General features: G+C 47.9%; 1 non-coding gene and 1 pseudogene across 2 annotated transcripts in view; both read left to right on the top strand.

The window, feature by feature from the left end:
* The window catches only part of LOC149341575 (septin-7 pseudogene), a 125,279-nt pseudogene extending 110,345 nt beyond the window's left edge, over nt 1-14,934 (top strand). The window contains exon 3 of the transcript XR_016282932.1: nt 13,276-14,934. The product of XR_016282932.1 is annotated as a septin-7 pseudogene, transcript variant X1 (transcript). The remainder of the gene's footprint in view (nt 1-13,275) is intronic.
* Nucleotides 795-868, top strand: TRNAI-AAU (transfer RNA isoleucine (anticodon AAU)). Its single transcript has one exon. It is a non-coding gene; the product is annotated as a tRNA-Ile (tRNA).
* Nucleotides 14,935-15,263: the final 329 nt, after the last annotated feature.

A 15,263-nucleotide genomic window follows, 5' to 3' on the forward strand; every position in this document is an offset into this window, starting at 1 on the left:
CACCTCTCGGCTCTCGATTCTTTGACCACCCGTGCATGCTGTGGAAGGTAGATTGCAGGGCTTCGACGATTATTGCCGGCTGGATCGATTGCGTCGGCGCCCGTTATACTGCGAGCGACGGTCCTTGAAGCCGTACCCAAATGCATGGTCTAAAGGCATGGTTTTCTCTTTGTTACCGAGAAGTTAGCGTGATGTGCTGCACGCTATAAATTGAAAACAAAATGGAATAAGCAATGCTCCGAAAAAGAAGTCATTTCCGCAAGCAGCGAAAGACATGAGAGAACACCGAACACTTCCCATTTCTTTCTTGATGCGTGCGTGAAAGGTTCTGCCCTGACGGTGCACTTCCTTTGTCTCCGCGGCTCCCCCTCTGTTCTGGCGCGCTAGCTGCTGGTGTGCGGAAAGCTACGGAAGCCTGAGCAGAGTAGCACTTGCAGTGCACTCAGAGTTCGGCCAATCACTGCGGCTCAACATAAAGTCCTTCTTTGATTTTTTTTTTTTCGACACTGACTGTTCGTACCAGACCTACGTCCATATTAACATCTCATGGCCGTTGTCCGCATGAAGAAATGACTTTGACCCCTTCAACAGGATACACTGAAACCCGTGTCATATTATATGAACGCCCCTCCTACTTCTTCATATGCTACTGCCACCGTAATCTCAGGCTGTCACGCTTTCACGTCGTCATATCGCCCCACCGAGCTACGACGCCAAACGCGCCTGCGAACGTCGTGCGCAAGAGAACGACATGAACGATTGGCTTCGAGCAGTAAGAGCGGTGCTAGCGTCCTGGCCTGCTAGCTCAGTCGGTTAGAGCGTCGTGCTAATAACGCGAAGGTCGTAGGTTCGATCCCTGCGCAGGCCACTTTTTTTTTTTTTCATATGCACTCATGACCGTAAAATATGTCATCGCCTTTAGTATCTATGGAGTAAAACCGACCGCCGCAGTCTTTTTGTTTTTTTAACTCAATATATCTTCACTGTCAGGGAGAGTAAGACAGTGAGTGCAAAATTCTATTTCTGGCAGCCCACGATACGCGTTGTCAAGAGTGTAGGCGACGTGGTGGCGGGCCACACATGACCTTGACAGGAAAGGAAAGGAAAGGGAGGGTGGGGGGTACAGTGGCTGCCCTATTGTCTAGCGCTTGAGCGAAGTGTCGTGCTTTGCGAGGCCAGAGAATGGACCAAATACCCTGTGGTGGAGCGCTAGAGATCCATCGGCTGGAGAGCTAGCTGTTGATGGGAACAGAGCAACGGGACAAGGAGTGTGTTTCCAGGGGTTTTTAACAGCAGCAGTACTTGAATTGTTCATTTTACACCCTGTTTTCGTATTCTCTAGTCAAACACTCCGTTCATTTCGCTGATACTTGAACACGCTTTCAAAGAGCAGTGCAAAACTTCGCTTTCAGCTACCCTCGTATCCAGCAGTAGCTTGACCCTTCTCTTTTCATCTTTCTGTCCCGCCCAACCAAGGATATCTTGAAACGCGTCCAACCTGCTCTTGCACCAACGTGGCTGACTTTCGTAACACTCTCCGAAGCTTTCGTAATTCCCCACTCAATGCTGATATCGGGGATTAGACCTTGATGGACTGCACGCAAATTAATAATAGGCATTACTGGCTGAACCATAGTGTACATGCTAAAGCGAAAAAAAAAAACGGCGCACATAAAAATATAATTCCGTTTGAGCGCCTTCCTTCAAAACGCTGTTCGCGGATTTTTTTTTTCTTTTTTAACAATAAACCGGCCCGAATCAACACCCTTTATTGCGCTAATGAGTTGAGATCACCATTTTTTAAGATTCAATTTCTGTCGCTAATTTACAAAGTCATTCCCATCAGCAATAAGAGTACTCGGCAATATTTGAGACTTCAACTTTTCATCCTGCAAGGAACTGTCTGCTGCAGGCGTAATAATATTTTGGTTCGTTATTTTGAAAACACAGTGATGAAATGCAGTGATCTGCACTTGTTAAAAAAAAAAATTATATGCGTCTACCTTTCTTGCGAGTTCTTCCTGCACTGTGGCCTTCCCACAGCATTGTACCCAGTTGAAGTAGTGGCTCCTCTTTGCGTTCTTTTCGAGGCTGTAATAGATTGATAAAAGCCCGACCCGTGCGCATATACCGGCTTTCCGCCCCAGCACCCCACGAGGCGAGCTCTCCATGTTTTGGCGTGTAAACAAACCCTTGCATGCTATGCCCGTGGCGGTAACGCCCTCTGGAGACGCCGAAAGACACTATTCGTAAAGAAAAAGAACGGCATCATGAAATATGCAGCGCTGAAAGTTCGGGCACCGCGCCAGTATTCGAAGATAACGGCGGTGAAAGCTCCCCGCATCGAAGCCTTTACGGCCGGCACTCGCTTCTCCGTCACGCAGGGCTTGCTACTGCATAAAATCAGGCAATAAATATGAACAGGCTTACGGCGCGCAGATCAAGCTAAAGTTTTTTTTTCGCCTCTACCACATCATAGCAACTAGTTATACAATGTTCTAATTAAACAGAATTAATAATTAATTGGTTTTCACGTGCCAAAGCAGGTACTTCGACCCCCTGAGGTTCTGTAACGTGCACCGCACAGCCCACGGATACTTAGCTGAGTTAACTGTCCAACAATGTTTTAATCTGCCCGGTTATTCACTCATTGCGTAAAAGTTATGCACACGACCTTTCTTCTGAGGTATGTTGGGCTTGCTCTGAAACGAAGGGGTCGCATTAGCTTTCCCAGAAAACCCATTTTGTGCCTAGCGAATTTCAGCTTTAAGCCTCTGTCCCGGTCGTCTGAAAGCGCCATTGCTGAATGACAATCTTGGGAAATGAAAATTGAAAACTGGTTTTTGAAGAAAGGAACTGGCGCAGTAACTGTGCCACCTATCTCGGTGGACACCCAAATATGTGAGACAGTAACTGCGCCACTTGCTTTCATCAAAAACCAAATTTCAATTTCAATTTCTCGAGATTGCCCTTCAGCAATGGCACTAGAGGCGTTTCAGACAATTTGGTCAACCGGAGCCAGAGCTACTCATTTATTTCCGAGCATTCCCGCTTTCACAATGCAGCAGAAGGTGCGATCGTATACTGGGCCTATCCATTGGTACTACTACAAGAACATGCATTCCGCGCGTGCATTTTACGCTGCCCAATGCACCCATGGAAACAGCTTCTTCTGTATTCTTTTTCATTTTTCATTAAGTGATTTCTCTGCTCCCTCGACTCACTGGATTCATTCTGTGAATCGGGCAGGATCACTTTTCGGTGCTCAAGTATGGCGAGTTGCGCCTGTATAGGGTACAAAATTCGTTCTGCGGCGGCAGCTGCTAATGATGCGGCGAATTGTGAGAGCATGGTGCTTCCGTGCTTAAAGGTGGATCACGAAACGCGAGTACAGCAAGGTGTCAAATGTAGCAAGAAATACCATATGCAGATGCGAACCCCCATACGATGACGCGACGGTAAGCACCGGTATACATCGAAAGTCGGGACGAGTGAGTTTTGGCATCGCAAGCCCTCGGGCAACGCAGGCGGACCGACACTATGCGTGGTAACTATTACTCAAGACTTCCTTTTTGTTTCTTTTATTTGGTCAACGCCAGCTCAAATGCCAGTATTACAGATACTGCGCTTAGCACTCGCTACCCAGTGTAGCCCTCTTGTTGCCAACGGTCTTTAACCAATAAGGAGCAAGACCTGTGCTGTGCGTCGGGCCTTATATAGAACATCCCGATTTCCTAAGAAGCTGGCGCTTCTCAGAAATTACGCGAAGAACCACTTAACTGCAGGTTGCTGGCGGGAACACCTCGCTGTAATGAGCCGAGACACTGACGTTAATATGTTTGCTGGAATTAGAGGCGAAATTCGACAGATGACGAAGAGGCCCTAGAGGACAGTTTAATGACCTCCTTTGGCGTGTCATACTTTTGTGCTTGCGTCTGCTATCGAGGGCCAAGTTGCTCACCAGATCATCAGCAAGACACGTACAGTCTTTGTCAAAAGTTTAGAGCCCAGGAGGTTCACTTCCAAGCTTTATACTGGGACTCCAGGCGCATTCACGGATGTCCTACCTATTGCAGGAGGCAGTACCAGAAATCTTCTCATGCCCAGAAAATTTGGTGCGCTAGAGATCCATTAAGAACGACACAGTGTGGCTCAAAAGAAAACCCCCTGGGCTCCAAACTTTTGACAAAGGCTGTGCGTAACGTACCTTTCCTCTCGTGTACAAGTTTCTTCAACCTTGTTCTACGCCTGACCAGCTTAGTATAGGCAGGCCTGTCCTGATAATTCTACTTCCCTCATAGCAGGTGTGAAGCTCAGCCTTGACTAAGCTATATTTTCTCAGAAATAACTTCTCACCGCTAGAAATGCATTTTATTATTTAATAATAAACTTTATTAACGCAAGATTGCCCCAGCAACAATAGGCCTGCCAAAGCCGCAATGGGCTTGAAGGGCAGGCCGGCAGGCAGCGGCAACAAAGTAGAATACCGAGAACACCACAGTTTTAGTTGAAGCAATTGAAGCAAAATACAAGAAAAGTACTGACTCAAGTAACACTTGATGCTGGGGTAGTCGGTGCATTATTCTTCGTACAAAAGTTAGCGCAAAACACAAGACACTCATCTGTCCACGTCACCTATCCAAGACACGTCCTGTCCACCATTCCTCAGGGAGGTCGGCCTGTGGTGGAACCGCGAAGGGGGCTATGTGAAGTGGACTATGGACAATCACTTCACCAGCAGCCTATGCGACTACCTCGCCGATACTGGTCTACACTCCTTCTTTTCACTTTCTGTAACCTACATTCCACTCCCCCTTTTCTCAACTTATGCCTCATGGCAGATTTCTCGAAAAAAAAAAATTCGACCACCTGGGGATATTTAACGTGCACTGACGTTGCACAGCACACGGGAGCCCTTTGCGTTTCGATGGAGGCGAAACACGAAGGGCGGACGGAGTACCCGGGATTCGAACCCGGGTGCTCCGGTGGTGGTGGTGGAGAACGTTTATTTGCTCTATTTTACAATATTTTTTTGCGGCTCAGTAGCCGAGTGCTCTAACCATTGAGGCACGTCAGCGGGATCGGTAACATTGAGGACAATGCAGAAGACGAGGAGAACGAAACATAAACACAGCGCCGCGCAATGCAACAACCTGTCAAATACCTGTCAGTCGCCGCCTGTGTCTTGGCCACTCCCCCGCAGTGGGTACGCGCCATTATCTTCTTGAGGACAACAACAACAACAACGGAGACAGGCTGAGAGGCCGCTGCGCTGACAAAGCGGCAACAACAACGACTTGAAATTGGATGAGCACAACAGATGCTGACCGCAGCTTTCGTTTCTAAAACTAATTCCTGCTTAGTTCTATGTACTAGGTGTTTCAGGGAAGGTGACCACTAATTTTTAAAAATAGGGTTCTTGAGGTAAACAGAAGCTTTTTGCGGCATAGTAATACCAGTGTCGGCGGGCGTCAAAAAACAGGCGAGTCAAGTTAACTAGCGAATTGATTAACAAGATCTAATAGTTAATTTTTAAACTATTACCAACAGGAACCTGATTGCAATTAGAGACTTGTAGCCGGTCGTTAGTAATATTCATATCAGATTTTAGAATTTCGAAAACGCGTATACCCTCGGCGCTGTGGCTCGACAAAGTTAGGCTATTTCGACTAGTTACGTGCACTGGAGGGATGGCTTTGCCTACATACTTTTCGAAAGCGCATGTATTTTGGCACGATGTAGCCAAAAGTCAAAATCAGATTTAGCGAAGGCCGCGAAACTGTAGTTCATTGCTAAACACGATAAAGAAACAACGCCACCGCTTGCAGCAGCCTAGAATACCTAACTCGAGCGGGGTCACGCACCCCTTCATGGATGCCTTAGAAGCAAGCATTTCAAGCACACGCTCTGGTCAGCTTGTCAAGACAGCTCGTCGCATGCGTACGTAAAAAAAAAAAAAAAAAAGAGAGAGAAGTCCGCGTGGTGCGATCGGCGAGTGCAGTCTTCCGCAAAGATTACCGCCGAGAGGATGGCTTATGGGCTTTGCGAAGCAAGCCGCTCGCCAATTCCAGTCAGCAATAATAGACTCTAATGCTCTACTGCTGTCCGTTGATAAGCACACAGTCACACCGGGTAACGCCAACTGATCCCCCTAGTAGCTTGGGTAGAGCTTGGTTCCGTTGCTAGCGTGGGTCGCCATTCAGCTAGACTAAGCAAGGAGCCTCGCAGTGGCAGTCAAACTCTTGGTAGTTTTAGTTAACGCGTTCCACCAATCTGGGGCAAGATTTGGTACTAACAGACCACTCTGCACTATTAAAGTAATGCAGTTAGAGATCAACTCTGCGAGGCAAAATTTTGATTCTTTGAAAAAATTACCGCTATATAAAAGCGGGCCGTCCGGTCTGTAAGCTCGTCCTAATGAAACGAACAATGATTCCACGAAACATTTCCGCCGAGAAGAGGCCATAAAAATGTTTGAAGATAACACTCCGAAACTGACATGCGAGGCAGTGCGGAAAAATATCTCTGCAGTGAATGCATTCTGCGAATCCAGATTAGGCTGGAGAGTTGAACTATAGGGTTAGTGGCAAATCTCTCGGCAATAAGTAAGGAAAAGTGATCCAGCTGGGAAACGGCGGCCGGTTCTCTGACCACTACAATGCCCTTGTGAACCATTGCTGTTTTGTTTCTTCCTGTTCTTGTACCATAGTTTTAGGACATTGTATGTGTAATAAAGAAAAAAATGTAGCCCACATTTTAGCAAGTCGTTTAGTACAGAATTAGTTCGTTGTTTACAATGTTGTAATTTAGGGTTCTTTTCCCCAGTTCCGCCTGGTAGCGGCCGGTTTCCCAATGGGCACTAGCTTTTCCCTACCTTACTGATTTAGAGCAACAAAAGCGAAGAACAGGAAAGAATATACCACACAGGGAGCCACACTGACAGTGACCACGCTGACCCCTATTTGTCAGTCAGCGCATGTGTCGTCTCTTCTTTCCTGTCTTTCTTTCATTTTTGTTGCGCTGAATTAGTAAAATATATGTTAACCAACCAGTTCAATACACCGTTATGTTAAGAGAACTTCTTGCTGGGTTAGTTGGTAATTCGTTGTAATATAAAGGCGCCAAAAACCACACACACACACAAAACAAGAGAACAGGACAGAGCGCCATGTAGCTTAAGAGAACATCTGATCTTGCTGGGCTAGTTGGTAATTCATTGTAATATAAAGGCGCCAAAAACCCCACGCACACACAAGACAAGAGAACAGGACAGAGCGCCATGTAGCTTAAGACAACTTCTTGCTGGGCTAGTTGGTAATTCATTGTAATGTTCACTGAGGCGCTCTGTCCCGTTCTCTTGTCTTGTGCGTGTGTGCGTGTGTGCGTGAGTGCGTGTGCGTGTGCGTGTGCGTGCGTGCGTGCGTGTGTGCGTGCGTGCGTGCGTGCGTGCGTGCGTGCGTGCGTGCGTGCGTGCGTGCGTGCGTGCGTGCGTGCGTGCGTGCGTGCGTGCGTGCGTGCGTGCGTGCGTGCGTGCGTGCGTGCGTGCGTGCGTGCGTGCGTGCGTGCGTGCGTGTGTGTGTGTGTGTGTGTGTGTGTGTGTGTGTGTGTGTGTGTGTGTGTGTGTGTGTGTGTGTGTGTGTGTGTGTGTGTGTGTGTGTGTGTGTGTGTGTGTGTGTGTGTGTGTGTGTGTGTGTGTGTGTGTGTGTGTGTGTGTGTGTGTGTGTGTGTGTGTGTGTGTGTGTGTGTGTGTGTGTGTGTGTGTGTGTGTGTGTGTGTGTGTGTGTGTGTGTGTGTGTGTGTGTGTGTGTGTGTGTGTGTGTGTGTGTGTGTGTGTGTGTGTGTGTGTGTGTGTGTGTGTGTGTGTGTGTGTGTGTGTGTGTGTGTGTGTGTGTGTGTGTGTGTGTGTGTGTGTGTGTGTGTGTGTGTGTGTGTGTGTGTGTGTGTGTGTGTGTGTGTGTGTGTGTGTGTGTGTGTGTGTGTGTGTGTGTGTGTGTGTGTGTGTGTGTGTGTGTGTGTGTGTGTGTGTGTGTGTGTGTGTGTGTGTGTGTGTGTGTGTGTGTGTGTGTGTGTGTGTGTGTGTGTGTGTGTGTGTGTGTGTGTGTGTGTGTGTGTGTGTGTGTGTGTGTGTGTGTGTGTGTGTGTGTGTGTGTGTGTGTGTGTGTGTGTGTGTGTGTGTGTGTGTGTGTGTGTGTGTGTGTGTGTGTGTGTGTGTGTGTGTGTGTGTGTGTGTGTGTGTGTGTGTGTGTGTGTGTGTGTGTGTGTGTGTGTGTGTGTGTGTGTGTGTGTGTGTGTGTGTGTGTGTGTGTGTGTGTGTGTGTGTGTGTGTGTGTGTGTGTGTGTGTGTGTGTGTGTGTGTGTGTGTGTGTGTGTGTGTGTGTGTGTGTGTGTGTGTGTGTGTGTGTGTGTGTGTGTGTGTGTGTGTGTGTGTGTGTGTGTGTGTGTGTGTGTGTGTGTGTGTGTGTGTGTGTGTGTGTGTGTGTGTGTGTGTGTGTGTGTGTGTGTGTGTGTGTGTGTGTGTGTGTGTGTGTGTGTGTGTGTGTGTGTGTGTGTGTGTGTGTGTGTGTGTGTGTGTGTGTGTGTGTGTGTGTGTGTGTGTGTGTGTGTGTGTGTGTGTGTGTGTGTGTGTGTGTGTGTGTGTGTGTGTGTGTGTGTGTGTGTGTGTGTGTGTGTGTGTGTGTGTGTGTGTGTGTGTGTGTGTGTGTGTGTGTGTGTGTGTGTGTGTGTGTGTGTGTGTGTGTGTGTGTGTGTGTGTGTGTGTGTGTGTGTGTGTGTGTGTGTGTGTGTGTGTGTGTGTGTGTGTGTGTGTGTGTGTGTGTGTGTGTGTGTGTGTGTGTGTGTGTGTGTGTGTGTGTGTGTGTGTGTGTGTGTGGTTTCTGGCACCGTTCTGTTCTTTCCTGTCTCCGTACTCGCCTTCTCTGGGCGGATTGCTCGAGAAAATATTGGTCTTCTACCCAAGCTCGCGGGGACCAAAACATATTTTAGTCATAGCGCTCTTTGGCTAAGCTATCCTATAGCGCCGTCAGCATCAAATCATTATCATCAGCCATGTGTATCGCACTACAGGGAAAGAGCGACAGGCGTACACGTGGACTGTGTATAAAGTTATGTGCTTGCTCTACATTGTCACTTGTGTGTGCGCGTCTCCATTGTAAACTGCAGGGCGATCTAAAACATGCTCGTGGGCCAGTTTTGCGTGCGTAGAAATAGCATTAGAAGCGGCGGGTCAGACTGCAGCCCTGGGTAAATAAGAACTGCGACGATAGTTGCCGGATGGCAAGTTTTATTTCATCCCAGTCCATGGCCCAAATGCTGTATACTCGAGTGAAGGCGATGGAACGAAAGGGGACACTGCGCAAAGTCTCTACTCTTTAAATGTGTCCTGCAACTGCAATATTTATGTCTCCGCACAATCGAATTTCAGCCAGGTTAACCCAGCAGGACTCCTGGGAAACTGCTTCGCTTCTAATCGACCTTGCTGCAACCTTGGCACCGACAGCTCCCCTGAGCCCACTTACAAATTATATAACCGTCAAGAACTTTAGTTCCACTAAAACCTTCCGCAATAACATAAACGAGCAACGGCAGCCCTTTCCCTCACAAGCTGACTTGTGCAACCTAGCCAGCGTCCTCCGTAAATCACCTCCATGCGAAATTTTTGACGCAGTGCAAGAAGGAGACGGGGCTAACAGGGTCCATTCTCATAGTACATTTCCCGTCGAATACCACTTACTGCACATGTCGGCTCGAAGTTCAAATAAAGACCGCCGCATCTACTATATACTCGAACCAGTTCCCAGTAGTATTACGCAAGGCTATCGTCAACATCAACCTTTTATATAATAGTTCGCAGTAATGTATTGCAGCTTCGTGGAAGATGGAGCTGGCGTCAGCCAATCTCAAAGCTCCTCGCACTGTAATGAAAAAGATGAAGCCGCAATCAATCTGCGCTGCCATCGCGCGTCAGTGGGGCCCGAAAATGGAACCCGAGCGGCTGGCGTCCGAGATCTTTTAGGCGATCCTCTATGCTTTTCTGACCCCCATGTAAATAAAAATTTCATTGCGGCGCACACAGAAGTCTGTGCGTAATCGGTGCCTCAGATGTCGTGTCATTGCATAACATGACTTGGCAGTCGCGGGCACTTTTTACTGGCTAACAGGTTTACGCCTTAAGCTCTTCATTGGCTGATGCAATACATAGCTAGCAGAATACTGCACTATTTTATTGAGGCAGAGCGCAGTCATTTTACTTCGCTTTCTTGTCCGCGCAAGGTACAGCGGTTTGAAAAGAAAGGCCTGCTTCCTTCGCAGCTTGCAGAATGCAAACAGCGTAAAGCTCTCGCTGAAACAAATATCCAACTTTGTACTGCTTCTTCTCCTAGAGTTGAGCAATTCATTCGAAAGCTCTCTACTGAAATGCGTACCGCGCAATTAGCTTTACAGGAATGTGTCAAGCATTTTATTTTAGTTTACTGCTAGCGGTCCTCAGAATTATCGTGTTCACTGAACTGTGCTGACTCTTGCAGGACTGTCTCTAGATAAAAGCTGAAGAACGAATAGTACTCCGACTGAGGCAGCCGCATTTCCGTTGAGAGAAAATTCAAAAACGCCCGTGTGCTGCTCGATGTTAACGTACATTAAAGAAATCCAGCTGGTCTAATTAATTAATCCGGAGGCCTCCACCGCGGTGGCCTTCGTTAAAACCCGCACACCATCCTAGCCGAAATCAAGAAGAAATGAGCATGGACAGGGCATGTAGTGCAAAGGACAACGGAGTTGATTCCAATAGAAGGCAGGCGTAGCAGGGGACGGATGACATTAAGGATTTTACAGGGGATAAGGTGGCCGCAGCTGGGACAGTGGAGGGTTAATTTTGGAGGCATATGGAAAAGGCCTTTGTCCAGCGGCTGATAAAGATGACGACGATGTCGTCAACAATAAAAGCTGGAGATCGTGTCTGCTGCAGCGCAGTTCAAGCAGGCTGCCACCCAACCAAAATCTATAGTTTTGAGCACACTTAACCGCAGTTCTCAGCTGTCACTGATGTTGTTTTGTAACTTCATCATTTGACTGCCATTGGGACCTTCTAACCATGTTTTTCTACTTTCTTTCTCGCGCAGGTTCCTTATGTGCAGCATAACACTATTTTCGCTATCGTTTTTCATTTTTTGCTCGCAAAACGCATGGCATTGTTTGCCGTCGTTAATTTTGTTAATATCTTTTGCATCCGGCAGCTTGAAGAGGGAAATGAAAGCTTGTTGAGGAAGAGGAAAGGCGCAGCATCTGTTTCGTTGTCGGTAGGCATCTAGCCGCGGGTAGAGATGGAGACGTGCCACAGTGGCTCAGTGGTTAGAACGTTCGGCAACTCAGCCGAAGGCACCCGTGTTCTGTGCGATGTCAGCGCACGTTAGATCCCCAGGTGGTTCAAATTATTCCGGAGCCCCCCACTACGGCACCTATTTCTCTTTCTGCTATTGCTCTCACATTCCTCCCTTCACTCACGGCACGGTTGAGGTGTCCACATAGAAGAGAGACAGTTATTGCGTCATTTCATTTCCTAAAAACCACTAACCATTAATGGTGGGCGTGAATGGGGAAGAGAGAGATATGTGCCGATGTGCGCAGGAGGGGGCTCCGCATTTATTTTAAGGTATGCACTAGGATTCTAGGATTCTCGACATTTTATTTGGGTTGGTGAAGAACCATATATGCTGCAACATAATTGCGAAATAGAATCTAAAAATGCAAACTGAAACAAGGAAAAATTAAACATTTCAAAATACAAGTACAAATGCAGTAAAAGGTACAAACACACGATACAAACAAAAAAGGTATAAAATTTAAATTATACAATACAGAGGTACAGTAAATTAAACCTACAAGACGAAGGTTTGGTTTGTGGGGATTTAATGTCCCAAAGCGACTCAGGCTATGAAGAACGCCGTAGTGAAGGGCTCCGGAAATTTCGACCAACCGGGGTTCTTTAACGTGCGCTGACATCGCACAGTACACGGGCCTCTCGAATTTCGCCTCCATCGAAATTCGACTGCCGCGGCATACGGGAATTTTGAATTTCACCTTATTCGAGAAGCGGAAGCCGCAGCCTGGATTTCATCCCACGTCCTCGTACTAACAACCGAACGCCGTAACCACTGAACCACCGCGGTGAGTAACCCACGTGAACCGCGCCGCGAGAAAGGGGAGCTATGCGGTGAAAGAATTAGTTAGAAAGCAGTATGTGTAATGATCTCAGTTATCATGAAGCGGTCATTCTCAACTTAACGCTTTACGCTCCTCGTTAACGCTGGTCTCGAAGTTATGTGTAAAGTATGCGCGCCCGCTGTTGTGGCTGTTTCAGCACACCCTTGATGAACGGGAAGAGGTGGACGCTACGTAGGAGACGAATGAGTGCTTAAATAAAAAAAAATCTCTCTTCGTTCTGTTTAACAAAATACTAGGCCGCACTGGCCCGAAAAATGTCTCTCCCGCATAACTCTTTAGCGTGTGCGGTGCAAACGGAGGGAAACATTTGTCGCTGTTTGTGCACCCACGACAGCACACTCAACTCTTTTTTGCACGTAAACGCTGTCATAAGATGGTTAAAAGAATCTGAAGTACTGTACAATGCCACCATAAACGCCACTGAGAGGGATGCGAAAGAAAAAAAAGATGCCCAGGTTTAGCTTGGTTAAGCCAAGAATGCGTTGCATATTGCGCGGTCTTTTTGCGCGAGGTATTGCTTGGCGGCACTCGATTTTCTCAGCAGCTTTTCCTCCGTGACGTATGGATGGATGGATGGATGAATAGGAGCGCCCCCTTTGAAACGGGGCGGTGGCAACCGCCACCATGGTCAGCCGTTCTTTTTTTTTTTACTGTTTTTTTTTCTCTCTTTTTTTTTATTGTGTTTGCAATTCTAACCAAGAATCGCAATCATCTTTACCTACGGTTTTTCCTCCGGCTGTCGTGACGTCACGTCACGTGGTTTGGTGGCTGCCCGGCCGCGCCCAAGGGCTGAACTATAGTGCCTAGAATATACTGGCCAGTATATTCTAGGCACTATAGCTGAACTGAGTGATTGCAATATGCTACGCATAAAAGAAAAGGAATTTCCAGCATGAACAGGTGGCAGGGCAAGAGGAAAAAGAAGTGCTGGCTCTCACTGCGCGAGCACTTGTTCAAGGCACGTTGCTGACGTTCTTTTGTGCCTTAAAGAATGCCGCTCCTTCCTCATCGGTCGGCGTGTACCGGCTCATCCGAGGAACCCACCGCTCAACGCAGGGTCCACTACCGCGGTACCCTGGGCCGCTTGTTCCATCGACGACGCGACCACGGGAGCTCAGCGTCCTCACGCTCGTCGTCCACACCACCGCGGAGCGACAAGCTTTCGGAGCCTTGGTCATCGTGGTCGTCGCTGTCCCTGACAAGTTCCGCACATTCGAATCGGGGCATATTCTCGCTGGATAATGCCACTGACTCAGCAAGATCCGCCGGCCTTGGTGGCCTCCAGCCAGGACTGAGCAATGACTTCAACAGCACTTGGGGTTCTGGAGATGCTGTCCCAGCGACCGCGACGCTCCGGGCTGCAACGGACTACGTGGGCTTCGCTAACTTGCCCAACCAGATATACCGTAAGGCGGTCAAGAAGGGCTTCGAGTTTAACCTCATGGTGGTCGGCGAAACGGGTCTCGGAAAGTCGACACTTGTGAATTCAATGTTCCTTGCTGACATCTACACATGTGACCGTCCACGATCATCCCAACGAGCCAAGAAAACTGCGCAAGTTGAAGAAATTCGAGTGCTGCTGAAGGAAGGCAGCGTCGACCTAGCCCTGACCATCGCAGACACACCAGGCTTTGGCGACGCTGTCGACAACACTGGTTGTTGGCAGCCCGTAATGAACTACATTGAAGCTCAGAATGCCCAGTTCTATGTCGCCGAATCACGTGTACATCGCGTGCCATTTCATGACAGCAGAGTCCACTGCTGCCTGTACTTCATCGCTCCATCTGGACATGGGTTGAAGACTCTCGACATAGAGTTCATGAAGAAATTACACGATAAAGTGAACATCGTCCCAGTGATTGCCAAAGCAGACACCATGACAGTTGACGAGTGCAGCCGATTCAAGCGCGAAGTTTTAGATCAGATAAAGCAGAACAGCATTCGCATTTATGAATTCCCGAACCCTGAAGATGAAGAGGAGAGAAAGCTGCAGAAGTCGCTGAAAGAACGCGTTCCTTTTGCAGTTGTGGGAAGCAGTACGATGGAGGAAGTCAACGGCCGAAGGGTCAGGGGTCGCAGGTACCCCTGGGGAGTAGCAGAAGTTGAAAATTCGGACCACTGCGACTTCGTTGCTTTGAGGGATATGCTTATCAAGACGAACATGCAAGACCTCAAGGACATCACAAATGCCGTCCATTATGAAAACTATCGCTTCCAAAAGCTCACTAGCCTTGTAAGATCCGACATATGTGACAACAGCCTCTTGGTCCAGATGGAGGAAGAAAAGAAACAAAATGAAGCCAGCCTAGAGCGCACAAGGAAATTGATGGAAGAGGCGTTCAAGATGAAGGTCCACGAGAAAGAGCAGCAGTTAAAACAGATTGAAGCGGATTTGCGAAAGAAGGAAGAGCAGATGAAGAAGTGGCTGGAGCAGGACAAATTCGAGCTGCTGGAGAAGCGGCGCAGCTTTGAGAAAGAGAAAAGCTTGTTTGAAATGACCCACGGGGGCAGATTTAGCCAAATGACCACGAGGAGCACTTACACCGTAAACGCGGGTGGTAAAGAGAAGCTCAAGGAAAAGAAAAGCCTCCGTTAGAGACCATCTGTGTTCCTCAGCGAAAGCCTACTTCAAACGTGAATCATAGCCCCAGAATGGTGAAGTGCCAAACCACTTTCTGCAACGTACTTTATCCTCGCCACAGCAGTCGTCTGGCTTTTCCTGGCCTTTGAAATAAAGTACCGTTTCTAAAGCACGTTTCATTGTGCATTCGTGTTCTTCAGTGTTTTTTTTTTCCGCAGTTTTCGTGTCCCAAGGACTTTTTTTTTGTCGAATTTAACTGCACTGATGGGCGTTAGTTTTCTTAGCGTCACAGAGATAACTCATAGCCTGGCAGGCCATCAACGATAGATTAAAAGGGTATCGCTGTCTCTGGCCGAGCAGGGTAGATAAATTTTTCTGCGGAGACAGATACTGCGCCATTTCTTTTCTTCAAAAAAAAAATTTCAATTTCCTCAGGCCGTCGGCGTTCGTTGAGTTCATTCAC

The sequence above is a fragment of the Amblyomma mixtum genome, chromosome 5, assembly GCF_055824585.1.
Source record: "Amblyomma mixtum isolate Tamu chromosome 5, ASM5582458v1, whole genome shotgun sequence".
Classification (NCBI taxonomy): Eukaryota; Metazoa; Arthropoda; class Arachnida; order Ixodida; family Ixodidae; genus Amblyomma; species Amblyomma mixtum.